Source organism: Corvus cornix, chromosome 3 (genome assembly GCF_000738735.6).
Source record: "Corvus cornix cornix isolate S_Up_H32 chromosome 3, ASM73873v5, whole genome shotgun sequence".
Classification (NCBI taxonomy): Eukaryota; Metazoa; Chordata; class Aves; order Passeriformes; family Corvidae; genus Corvus; species Corvus cornix.
This window is the reverse complement of record NC_047056.1, coordinates 3,107,184-3,120,587: the sequence shown is the minus strand read 5'-3', so window position 1 is coordinate 3,120,587 and position 13,404 is coordinate 3,107,184. Positions and strand designations below refer to the sequence as shown.

The 13,404-nt window shown below is 41.2% G+C and overlaps 1 long non-coding RNA gene across 15 annotated transcripts in view; it reads right to left on the bottom strand.

Moving 5' to 3' along the window:
• Positions 1–13,404, bottom strand: part of LOC104691503 — a 481,199-nt gene that overhangs the window by 162,975 nt on the left and 304,820 nt on the right. The window contains exon 1 of one of the 15 annotated variants that reach the window (XR_002046314.3): positions 9,946–10,201. The exons of the other annotated variants lie outside the window; for them this stretch is intronic. This is a non-coding gene — a long non-coding RNA (uncharacterized LOC104691503). Of the gene's footprint in view, positions 1–9,945; positions 10,202–13,404 lie in introns of those variants that run through there. 15 annotated transcript variants of the gene reach the window in all.

The following is a 13,404-nucleotide window of genomic DNA, read 5'->3' as shown; positions in this document are numbered from 1 at the left end:
GAGCAAGAGCTGCCCACCAAAGTCACACCATCGGCCATTTGAAAGCCCAGGATGCTCTGCAGAACCCAGCCAGGCAGCAAAGGTAGTGACAAAGGCTCGGCTGCTTTTTGATTACATTTTAGATCCTTCCCTCACGAAGTGAGGAAAAATGCAACACAGACAAACGCATGTGGCCTGTCAGTCTTCGGCCCTCTTTGTCAGAGGAAAACAATGACAACACAATTAAGTGACAGCCCCATGCTAAATACACTGAAATGAAAACAGGCTGCTACAGCCTCATTCCAGTCACATTCTCCAGCAGTGGGTTTATCACTCCGCAGTACTGCTCGGCTGAGCCGTTATTCTTTGCCTGCTTTTTGATCAATTTTACGGTTAACCTGAGCTTCTCTGATCAATCAGATCTTTAGATATTCATAAGCACAACCTTGGGAAGAGTCAGAAACCTTAATTTAATTATTATCCAGTGGGCCCATATGAAAGTGGGCTTATAAAAGCCAGTATTCATAGCAGTCAACTGTTTTCTTCAGAGAACAGTATTGATACTGTGTGACCTTTAAAGAATAGAGAAGCAACAGAAAACCTTTGACTGCTGTTTATGTGTAGACACCTATGGATCCTGAGATGTTACCAGGCAGTTCATACACCTCTTCAAGAACTTTCTCTACACTTAACCATTCTGATTTCTCCTCGAGTAGGGAACATTCTTTTTCAATCTTTTTTCTTCCTGTTTCAAAAAGAGTTTATGATAGCGTCCCCTTGTCTCTGAGCACCATAACACTCTGATGCTAAAAACATCAAGTCCCTATACACAAAGAGCTCTGGCAGAGGTTAATCGTGAACTCAAACAATGACACACTTAGATTCAAAACACAGCATTGAAACCTGTTTCTATGCAAGCACAAGATGACCCATACAAAAGCAAAATTTTTTTCCTAAGAAGCATGCAGAAATGGGCACTCCTAACATTGAAATCAACTCGAAAAGTCAAGCAGAGAAAGCTTTCCAAGATAAAATTACTTTACCTTTTAATTCCTTTCAAGGGCAGAGGTGTATAGAACCAATCCTGATAAGTTCCAAATATCTCTCAAACAGTACTAACTGTCTCATTTTACTTTTAAGTTCAGCGTTGCCCTTCCCAACCCATCAGCATCAGCTCCAGAAGCAGAAGAAGGAGGGGAGAGGCAGGAAAGATGAGGCAGGCAAGAGAGAAAGTCAAACCAACAGCTTTTGGGTACAACACTCATGGACTGAGCAAAAAAGGCTGAGAGCCTGCAGCTGTTCCACAGCTTGGATTTCCTTATCGCAGGTAGCACTGAACGACACGAGGACAAACTGCCATGGGAGAACATTAAACCTTTTCCTTTCTTCCCCAAAACAGCGAATACCCCGTAAGACTGAAGTACGATCACACGACTGAGAAAGCAATTTGTTAAAATGGCACAGCAGGTTAGGAACACATGACCACTGAGGTCTTTCCCCCACCCAAAAGTGTGTTCCTAACACACAATTTTTAAATAGACACGCTGAGAACACGGGGGGCTCTGGGTGGCATTTCATCACTGCTGCTGCACCTTTTAATTAGTGTGTAATGAACACACTTATCACCGACATCACATCTTTTATCATGTTAAACTGTTGAGACATTCTGCTCTCACCATCAAAGACACAAAACAGCTGCAGCAAACTGATCCCTAAGCAAAGTCAAGTAAAACCCGTGGCCATTTCACTTGCAATATTCCCCTGTAGTGCAAATATTGATGACTTCTCAGCTTGGGGGACTAACACAAAAAAAACCCCAAAGATGAACACCCAAAAAAGCAAAAATAAATAAATAGATGTCTCTTTCAGCATCAGGTAATTTTGGTTTTTTTTCTAATATGAGCTTTATGTCAGCACTGACTTCATGAGCTAACAGTAGGACTCATAGAAAACCTCAATTTCCCCAAGAAGAGATCATGTCTTTCTATTACATTACAGATAAAACAGTTCAATTCTCACCATACTTGGCTCAAAATATTACACTATAAAAAGTACATTTGATTTTAAAAAGTACCTATGGATTTTTGTAAAATAAAGGTACTAGCATTTAAGTAAATTACAGTCTTCTGGTGCTCACAAATTGAAAGATGTGCAAGCAGGGACAGGTGAGTTTAAAAGATCACACAGAACTTATTTTTATCATGTCATGTGTCACCCTAACAGAATGATTTTAACAATTAGATGCTGGTGTGAATTAATACCTATAATAGTTGGGTTTCCAACCTGGTTTTGAAGTGGGATTAAGGGAGAACAGGCCTTGTATGTGCAGGATCTCACCTTTCTGCCAGAAAATAAGAGAGCCTGTTCACCAACAAGGCACAAAATGGGAGTTTCTGTCAGAGACAGAGTGCCTGGGCCTGCAAGAGAGCAGCAGAATCCCCAGTGATCCATAGTCACAGGGTTCTATCATTTCCTGTAGAGACACTGCTGTTGGTCACTTGGTTGCCTCAGCTTATCACCTCATTTGCCTGCTTTGGCCATTTGGTGAGATAAAAAATGAGGCACAAAGAGGTGGCAAAGTATGGAGGCACCAAGGGAATAAAAATTAAATGAAGTTACCTGAGGTTAAACTAACAAGTAAATGTATGGCATTACCTACACTGCTGTCCTGCCTTCCTGTGTATGAGGAGGTGCAGCCCTAATGCAACACTCTGGTTCTGACAGAATATCCCAGGGCACTTCGATGTGCAGAGTTGTGCCTTCCCCCAGAGGAAGCACAAAACTCTGCGTCCTGGCACAGCTCAGAACACGAGTCCCGAGCAACATCAGTGGGTATCCACACACCTCTGTGCGGATATGCACATGAGCTACACCCATGCAGACTGAGAATGGAGAAGATCATACACACACACACACAATATTACTATTATCTATTAGGAGAGCCATCAAATTATAATGCAAAATGAAGACTACTCCTCTACCACTTCAGACAGACAGATCATTTACTCAGAGAGGTTCTTAGCAAGAAAAGAAGAGCAGAGAACAGCAGCTCTCCTCCCGATGGGCACGAGCAAGGGTGATTCTACAGCACAGCAGGGGCTTTACCCCCAGCTCCTGAAATCCTCTGTCTGGGGCAATGGGGCTGCTCAGCCTCCAGGGCAGGGCACATTACTGAGCAAGCAGCACAAGTGTTCAGTGAGAGCTGCGCTTGTAAAGTGGTTCTTTTGTCCTGTCTGCAAGATGAATGCAGTTGGCTGAAACTAAGTTTCTTTAGCCCGGTTTGTACAGGTATGGAGGCTGGCAATATCTGCAGCCAGGCTGTGCAAGGTACACCTCATGAAGGTACCTCATATACTGGTGTAAGTGGTAAGTAAAATCAGAGGAAAATGATGACATTCTTCAAGAAACAGCTTTAGGTCCTTGAAAATGATTATTTCGGTTTGCCTGCAACTGTAAAAATGAGTTTCAGATAATAGCTTTTCTTTTATATAGTAAATGATAAATGAGCATTTAAACATTGACTCATCCACCAACGAAGATATAAAGAACATAAAAAGTCACTGTGCTAACAGGGAGTTTGAGAACTAAAGTCACCTGATTTTTCAACCTGGTGATTACACCATAAGGATGTTCATTTGTCTTTACTTCCACGCCAGTGTTCCAAAAAGTATATATATTTCCACCAAAGACAATCAACCCTTTTAGCTTTGGCCATTTATATTTCTGAGCTAACCCCCACAAGAGCCTTCTGTTACAAGTTCATGGGTCTTTTATGACCATAAAGACAGTAACTGCAATATTCTGACCTCAGGATATCTAGAGAGAGCAAAAATACTAAAAAAATCCTCCACCAGTGTTCCCCCTCACTCAGTAAAGGATTAAATACCCTGAGAAAAAAAATCCAGTGGAAGTCTTATCCATTTTGATTACCAATAGCAGTTCACACAATCGACTCTGCCTTTGGTCTACATGTGACAGGAATGAGAAGGAAAATCATTACATTGGGCCCAATATTTTCAAAAGGGAAGAGGGGAATCCAAGCCAAAATATTAAGAGTAGAAGAGAGTTTTATGATTATTAACACAGAAGTTTCCATTTATCCTAGAAAATACCTCTCCAAAGCTTTAACACATACTAAGGTGAGGGAAGTCCAATGCCACAGAGCTCACATCATAACAACTATCATTTAACACACTGGCTGAATTTTAACATTTCAAGAGACAATCTGTGATCACAGTGAGTCACAGGTATAATTCCTTGTCAAGGTTTTATTTCAGTTGTCTCCTGCATCCTGAAAGGAAACCACAAGTAGTAAGATTTTACTATGCTCCATGCACACACATCTTCCATTAGGTTTTTGGAGGCTTTGGGCTGGGCTGGTTTGTTTAGAATCAACAGGAAAATCAATCAGTGCAATAGTACAGCCTGCATTTTACATCTTCTCTTTCTTACCTTTCCCATTAACCTACCACAGATATGCTTGCCCAAAGCATATGCAGCTCTCAGAAAACAAGTCAAGATCTCTGGTAATCTTAGCAAATACATATTTTCAAGTAAAAGCACACTTTTTACATTCTGTTCATCAAGTTCTTTGTCTATTTTCTCCAGTGGATTCCTCCTCCTCAAATGCTTAGCAAACAGATAATATTGCTCTAAGTTTTGGAAGTGCCCTGCACATAGCAAGCACAATCATAACAAAAATAAACAAAGAAATTAAATTATGCAGACATTTAAAAGTAGAAATTAATTTATAAAAATGCTCATGGATCTGCTCACTGGGATCCTTCAAAAGAATCTGTCAGTAAGGAGGTAAAGTTACTCGGTTCAGGGCTGTGGCTCTTCCCCTCTCCATTAACTGATGGATGAAGACTATTGAGATCATGAATTTGGTGAGACTTGCTTTCTAGCATTTAAAACCTTTGGAAAATAGTTGGCTGCAGCTCTTGGTGAAAGCCACCACATCCTGTAAATGGTTTCCTGTGATCTGAATGCTGAAATAAAAACTGACCAAAGATGCTGGAGAGCGTGAAAATTAACTGGGGTTTCCAGTCTCTGGCATTCCAGCAGTCAGAGAGAAATTCCTTAATCAGAGTGAAACTGTAAATGAAAGCTAGAATAAGGATGAAAGGGGGCAAACCTACAGCTCAAAGTGGAAATGTGCTCTTTAATATCCACCCAAATTTGTCCCTGCAGCTCAACAAGTAAAGTGTGTTTGACAGCAATGCAAAGTTCCAGCTCAGCTTGTCAAACACCTTCTGTTGCAGGACCCAACTGTAAAGGCGCTTATAACTTCAATCTGGGCCAGAATATCCTCAGAACTATTTGTTTGGTACAGTTTAAGCAAAAAGAGTAGGCTTATTTCTCAAGTGATGTTTAAGAGAAAACACTGATATTACAAATACCTCCCCAAACTCCATCTGCCTTTCACTCCCCAAAAAGAGCTACAGCAAAGAGAGAGCTGGCATTGAGCACAAGCACAGACCCATGGACAGAATTCTTTCCAGCTGCATCCCTGCCTCTCCAACCTTAATGGTGGCTTTTCTTGCCTTCAGAGAACTTAACTTTGCAACCTTAACATTCCTTCAAGATGGGGTTTAAGTGTAATAGCCTACCTGCATTTGGGAATGAACAGCCACTATCCCACCAGGTTTCCAGCCCCAGTCGCTCCCACTTTAAAAGATACACCCTAAGGACTGACATACATAATTCAGGTTTTGGATCACAGTAACCCCTCTGAAACCTCAAGTCTTGGCTGTCAAAGAAATTGACCTTTCTCAGTTTAAAGGTGCTTTCTCATAGGAATCCTCTCAAAACTTAAAGGTTTTTAACAGCCATCCAAGAAAAACAATATCTGAAAGTATTTTGGACTCCACGTCTGGACTTCTGAATATATTCACCACCAGTAATGTTGGGGCTGCCCCAGGTCTTCAATCACTTGTCCAAAAAATAAATATGTACCACATCTTCTGCACAGAAATTCAATAAAATATATTCCGTTAATAAACAATTCAATAAATAATAGTCTTAAAGAATTCCTTGACATGTAACCCTGAATTTCAAGCCTTTTAAGTGAGACAGCTTCCACGTGCAGCCTCCTTTCACAGCCTCCACACACAATCTGAGCCACCAGACCATTTCACTGAGGTTCAATGTTGGATGTAATTATACCTGAAACCTCCATTTCCAAAATGCTGAGCTTTGGAAACTTCTGCTGACTTTGAAAATAAGGCCTAACTGTACAAATAAATGCACCCAAGTCTCTGACTGCTCCCCCTTTCCATAGCACAACAGCTACCTGATTGTACTATACTGGTGTGCCCCAGGCATTACTGAGGAACAGCTGTTAATAACAGTAAAACGCTATCAACAATTATAAATAAATAAATTTCAGTAAGACTATGCATAAGCCACCTAAATATTACAAACTTCAACATGTTTTTTGTTTGGGGAAGCATGGGGAGAGGAAGTGCCTCCACAGAAAGGAGACTGGAGATACACTGCAGGCACAATTGCATGCCTGATTGACCTCAGCTTTCCTTCTCCAGACATACAGAGCAACTTCCAAATGATCACACAAATTCCATTTTACACAACTAAAAAGGCTGCATTTTAAAAATTACCTCTTTATCTCAATAAAAGACTTTCTACCAGTTGCAAGTTCAGGGAGACTTTGACAGATCTTGCTTCACTTGCCACTCAGAAAGCTTAAAACAAACCAACCCAGCAAGAAAAAGCCCAAGCGATAAACAGGGCATTATCACACAATATAACAGAAGTTGTGTGGATCTGGTGCTCTTGTGTCTCCCTCCCTCATACTCTGCTGAAGCACGAGGAGGTTTTCTGGCACTCCTCTGAGTTCAGCAGATATCTATAGGTGTAACTTCTTTAATAACATTATGGTCTGCCTGTACCAAAACTGCTCCTCAGCAAACCCTTCCTTCTCATGCCACTTTAAATAAATATTTTTAACACTTATTTTGGGTATTCTCACATTCAAGCAAACATAGGATTCTTTACTTATCAGAGATCCTCCCTCTAATACATAACTTAAAAAGGACTGTAGGACAAAGCCAGGAGACTGTGTGAAAGCTTTCAGCTGAAGCTCTCAAACACAGACCATTTAAAGCTTTTTAAAGCTTTTTTTCCTTAATAAATTTGATATAACCAAACCATTTAAACTGCTGCGTCATGTCCATCCCTGGAAGAAGCATGCTTCTATAAAAAAGAAGTGTAAGTTTGGTCACAGAACATCAATACCAAAAACCACTGCTTGGGTGAAAGGCTGGATCTGCCAAGTCCATGGCACAAGTTTGACTGGCTTCTGAGGGAAGCCATCCCTGGTTCCCTCAGGTGCCACTGAGCTTTGGGCACTCGGAGGGGGAAGGAAATGGCAAACACTTCATCTTTCACAACACTGGCAGGCAAAACAGGCTATTCTTGAAAAAGCCTGATAAATAAAACTACTTTTTTTTAATAAAAAGACACATACTGTACTGACATAGTAGCTACAAGTACGAAGCTGAGTTTCCACTGAAAATAAAAACCTTGTTTAGTCAGGGTTTGGTTTTGACGGTTTTCCATTTCCTTGAAACAATTCAAACCAACCAAAAAGGCCAAAACTTTCAGCAGTCCCATGAGTGAGCACTACCCATGCTTAATTCCCATCCAGCAGAAATTCAAGTGCAAATTTTCAGGGAAGATTCTTAGAACTGGGTCTTGGGTTCAGAGGCATCTACGTACAAAATATTCCCCACAAATTTCACAGGCTGAATTCAACTTGAAAGACCATGATCTGCAAAAATGCTCTGTATTTTCAGAAGAAACTTGCACAACATTAAACATCCAATAGCTACAGCACCAGAGACTAAAGTGAGGTCTAGCAGCATTCAGCTGCTTCCTCTGGTGGGATGCAGGATGGAATCCCTGTGCTTGAGTGGAGATGTACAGAGGAAGTTTTCTCTTCCAAACTCACAAGGAGAATGAAATACTGGAGGAGTGACTGCAGCAGGGGCAGTTTCTAAGATATATAAAGATTTAAACACCTCCTGCACTGTGCTTTAGGACATCTGACTGTCATCTCTCAAACTGAAAACAAAAACCAGGTTGTGCACGCTTACATTTTTGCTAGAGTTTCTTGTCCTTGCACGAGGCAGTATGCCAGGTTTCATCACTGAACTCAAGGACTGTAAAACCCAATTACTTCTTTAAGTTACCAAATTAGGTGTTTCAGTGCGGTAATTGTGTTTGAATTGCAGTATTGTAGCGACTATAGTGTATTTTAACAACTTTTTAGCAACTCCTGTAACATCGTAAGTGTTGCTACGCTGAAGTCCCTGCACAGGTGTGGACAAGATCCCTCCCAATGAGTAATTTATACAAAAAGTATAGATAGAATAACAGAGAAAGTTACCCTGAAAGTCTCTGCACATCTTCAAGAAGGGAAGAGGACAGAAAGCAAAGGTACAAGGAAGAAATCTGCCGAAGGTACAGAAAGAGGAAAGATACAACAATAAAGGTTTAAAAATTCACTTTAACTGCTTTTTTGGATTACCAAAACAACCACGGAATATAAACAAACCTTCATCACTTTCCTTACACTTCCATGTAAATTCCTTCTGTCCCAGACCTGTCTCCCTGCATGTGTTCATTCTTCCATCTGCTCTGTCTTCCTTGTTCTCTGTCCATCCCCAATCCAGTTCCCACACAGCCTTAAAGTAGGTCTGAGTAACACCCAACCAAAGTCTGAGTATGCAGGACTTTATAATATTTTACCTCTCTTTTACTTTATTTCAGTTCTTTTATTCCCATTTCACAAAAATTTACATATACGTTGCTATGCATATAACTCTGAAAACTCAGGTTTTTCTATTCTGATTTTAAATGAAAAGATCATATATTTTAGCAGTTTCTTCTCCGATGTGATTAGTGCCCATTCCTGAAACTGCAGCTATTTGCAGGTGTAAATTTTCCTTCCCTGCAGTTGCTTAACTTTAATGACAATTTTAGATTAAAATCAATTCACACGACTAAATAAATTAGAATATTAAAAATAGAACTATAGAGTGATAAAAGCAATGTAGATATTTTAGATATAACACAAAGTTTTTAATTAAAACACAGAATCTTCAATTTGCTCCTAAATAAAACAGTAACCTTCACTTGATTGATTCTAGGAGTGTTGCTGATATATCTTGTTATAGCAGCATGAATCACATATTAATTAACAATTTGAGTAATTAAAATGTTTTTATTCTTTAAAGATATTAGAGATGGAGCCAAATATCTATCACACATGTGCAAAATTTATGGTATCCAGCAATGAAGGAAATTTAAAACAGGAAATTTAGTCTGGCTGGCTACTATATACCAGGTGTGTTTTAGCTTACTTGTTCTATAATGGTGTGTACAAACTGAGTTGATCTAAGATAAATCTGCTGTTCATGAGCATATTTCTGATGTAATCCTTACAACTAAAGGTAAATGAAGCTCTTACATGTTTACAGGGAATCGACCAGTGTTTACAGCTTCTGTCAAGCACCAAAAGCAATTATCTGCGTGCAGAACTTACCTGTCCAGCTCTGCTCTCCTGTCTCAGAGCAATTAAGAGAATGAGAATACCTCAGCAATCCACACTGAGTTTTCCTCACACACAACATGGTGAAACCCCCCTTGTTCATGCTAGCAACACCAGGAACACACACACTGTCACCACAGCCACTACAAACAAACTAGTTTATAATTTAGACAGAATGAGTGCCCTCAGTGTGTCCCCTGGCCGGCTACACGGGGTGTGCCTTCCCCTGGGACACTGTCCCCAGCGTGGGCTCAGCCCTCAGGCCAAGCACCGGCTCCTCTCAAGGAGCTGCCTCCACCTTCCACAGCCTTCCCTCCCTCCCCGGGGATTCTCCTCCTCCCCTGGGGACCCCAGCTCCTTGCAGCCTCGTCTCCCAAACGCCTTTTCCTCACCTCTAAGGTTCAGCCCATCTGCCCAGGACAGAATTCCACGTTTTCCCTGACGCTGACTTCCAGGAGTCCTGTGTTTCACAACCTGCGCCAACAACTCGGTGCTCTGTGCTGCCCTCCTCACCTTGACCTTCACCGCTCATTTACGTGTTACTCCCTCTAGTTTTCCTTATATTTCTTTTTTATTCATTTTCTTTCATCTTTACTTTCACCCTCCTTTTCAGAAGCTGCCCTATACCAACTGCGGGTGCCCAGGTGCTGGCAGGGCTGTGAGGGGCGGCCAGGAGCTGCTCCCACCGGCTCCAGCCGCTCCCACCTGGGGCTCCCCTCCCCTCAGAGGAAGGAAGGGGCCGGAGAACAGACAAAATGTCGGCCCCCGGTGAAGTGTGAGGGGAAACGTGAGAAACCGCCCTGCGAGACCAGAGCAGAGAAGATGGGGTATGCATTCCCAGATTTCTTCAAGATTCTTGTCAAAAAACCCTCCTGAACACCTTGACGACTTGCACGTTATACTGCCAGCGCTAAGCAGGTGAAAAATACATACAGACATAAATTTCTATGTCACTCCAAGGAGTATAAAAAAATACAGGTGCTGTGTATCTCGGTACACGGGTTCTTGCAAATGCTAGCCACAACAACACGGACATCCTTGAATACCCACACGTATTCTGGCTTATGTTAATTCAGTGGGAACTTTGCTCTTAATTCCACTTTCTCCACCAAATCACACAAAAACCCAGTAACCCTTTCCTACGTTAATCAGGAACTTTAATATTAAATCAGGATCTTTAACACTGAACCAGGATCTTTAAAACGAGTGCACTACAGACATTCCCTAGCAGTGTCAAACCACAGTGCATAATATAATATCAGAATTTAAACCACCATCCCAATCTGGGTTGAAAACAAGGCATTTCTCCGTCTCTGTAACACCTTTCATTCCTCCTCAATGGAAAGAGAATGGCTCAACTGCAGATCACAGAATTTAAACAACCGGAGTCAAGTTGCAAAAGCCGGTGTTAGCAGGTCAACAGTTTGAACTCTTTTCTCTACACATCTCCACTTGCCATCAGGTCAACACAAATATTTAAGGGCTGAGTGCAGCTGTGAACAAAGCGAGCCAAGCACTGCCAAAGGGGCATGAATCCTTCCCCCTCACACACCACAGCAAAGTCCCCGAATGCTGGGGCTGCTGTCCCCTTTCCCTCTCAGACAAAATCCACCTGATGGTGGATCCAGCCTGCAGGTCCGACAACTCCTGTGTGTAATTTCAAATTCTCTCAAAATTCCTCTACAAGGCTAACTCTACCTCTCCATATTTTTCATAATACTTCTCAGCAGCAATTTAAGTTTCATTCCTACCCAAATCTTGTTTCCTACAGCTTGATGCTTAGAGAATATTGTTGTGGAAACAGAGACTACAGACTAGTCAGATACTGGAGGACCAGTTGACGCAGAGCCATATGACTTTACCCTTAGAGCACTGCTTGAGAGAAAGCCTTATCCAGTACATTCCCAGCCCGGCTCCAGCAGCTTGTCCTAACTCAGCACCACACTGCATGGACTGCACAACAACCAAATAACTCTGGGATTCCCAAGGTGTGCCTATATGAATATTCCAGTGTGACTCAGGAGTGGTGTGGAAGTTAATCTGGAGGATGCTCTCAGGACCAAACCCCAAGCACTCTGCTACTTGTGAGATCTGACTAAACATTCGAGTAAATACCTGCTGAAGAAACAATTATAATTCTTCTTTTTCCATGACCTCTGATCAGCCAAAAGTAAGAGAGAAACAGCAGGAGCATCATGTATCCTGTTCTGCTTTAACAAAAAATCTGGACTTTGCGCTCCTGGAGCCAAGGAGAAATTCCTTAACTTCCACCAGATGCAGAATACATATTTTCCTTTCAGGGCAGCTGCTGGAACAAACGTCTGACACTAAACAGTGAATGCTACCACAGACCTGATTTCATCCAGTCTCAGCATCCTCCAAAAAAGCTAATCAAACACTAAGTATGTAGAGAATTAATGATCACTAACCAATGTTTTCATACAGTATCTGGGCACACTCATGATATTACAACACTCAGCCGTAACAGGAGGCGGCCACACTGGATCAAATGGCTCCTTACTGACCATGGCACGGAAAATTAATTTAGGAGCACCCTCTGCCAGGAAAAGAAACTACAGGATCAGGAGCCATAAGTTTAAAACCAAAAGTTATTTTTTAAAAAAATTAAAAATACATGGTATCTGTGTCCCCATTTCCCCACAGCATTTTGAAATCCATTCTCAAGTATGTAAATCTTGCTGTTTTACTAACATTAGTAAAGAGAGCAGAAAATAGATCTTTAAACTGTTAAACAAACAACAAAAAAACCCACCTAAGGTAGATCATTCAAGCACAGAATTTTATACCTGTTCATTATTCCCTGTACCTATATACTTGGGTGGGGGAAAGCACACACACAAACACACTCACAGTGGTGCCAGCCCTTTTCATCTGATAATTTCAGCCAATAAAGCTGTGAAAATTACCAAGTCCCACCTTCAAAGCTATCATTGTTATTACAGATGAGTCCCTCTCTTCCCCTCTTTCTCACTCATACACATACATGCACACAGATGAGCTGCCAGTTCTATTTATTAGACTCCTCATACACAGAGAGCAGATAGCTCATCTGCATTTTATCAGGTGCCTGTATAATTAAAGCTTATTGCAAACAGAGATATTATTGGTGTATTTTATTACTTGTCTATGAGCAACCGAACAAAGTAAGAGGCATAAATGAATTCAGTTTTACAGTACTTTGTTTTAAACAAATGTCACTACCTGCACACACACACCTAATTATCAGTTCTTACACATTCTGCCAAATATCAAGCCTATAGTTCATAAGCCAGACTCATGACAGGCAGTAAATATATTCTCTCTAATTTAAAATTTTATTGCAAAATACCCTCTGCACTATGTTAACCTACACTAAATCACACCCTGCAACACCAACAGCCACACTGGTGTTTACTTACTCATTCAAAAAATGGAAAATAGGACAGATCCATATTCCCACAGATCTGTACTAAAAGATGTAGGTACAAATTTTGAAACAGCAGTGCGAGATGAGAGGCTGAAGCTGTAAAAAAATGCTTCAAGACTAAAAATAACAAAGTGGCTTTTGGCTAATCACATTTTTTAAAGACTCACATTTAGAGCTCAGGATCCACACAAGCCTTGCAAAAGTTCCCCAGCAGTTCTACTAGACTGTATTAAAATGGAAATTTTTACCTAGATCAGGTAGAGCATTTCATAGCCATGATCCACTGTACTGTGAGGTGGGATTGTGTTTAGCAGTGTGAGTTACTGGAGGCCATCAGATATCGCCATAACAAAGAGCAGCATGCTCAGGAATGGGGATCTAACTGAGGTCGCTGGAAGGAACTCAGCTTTAAGTCTCCTGCTTC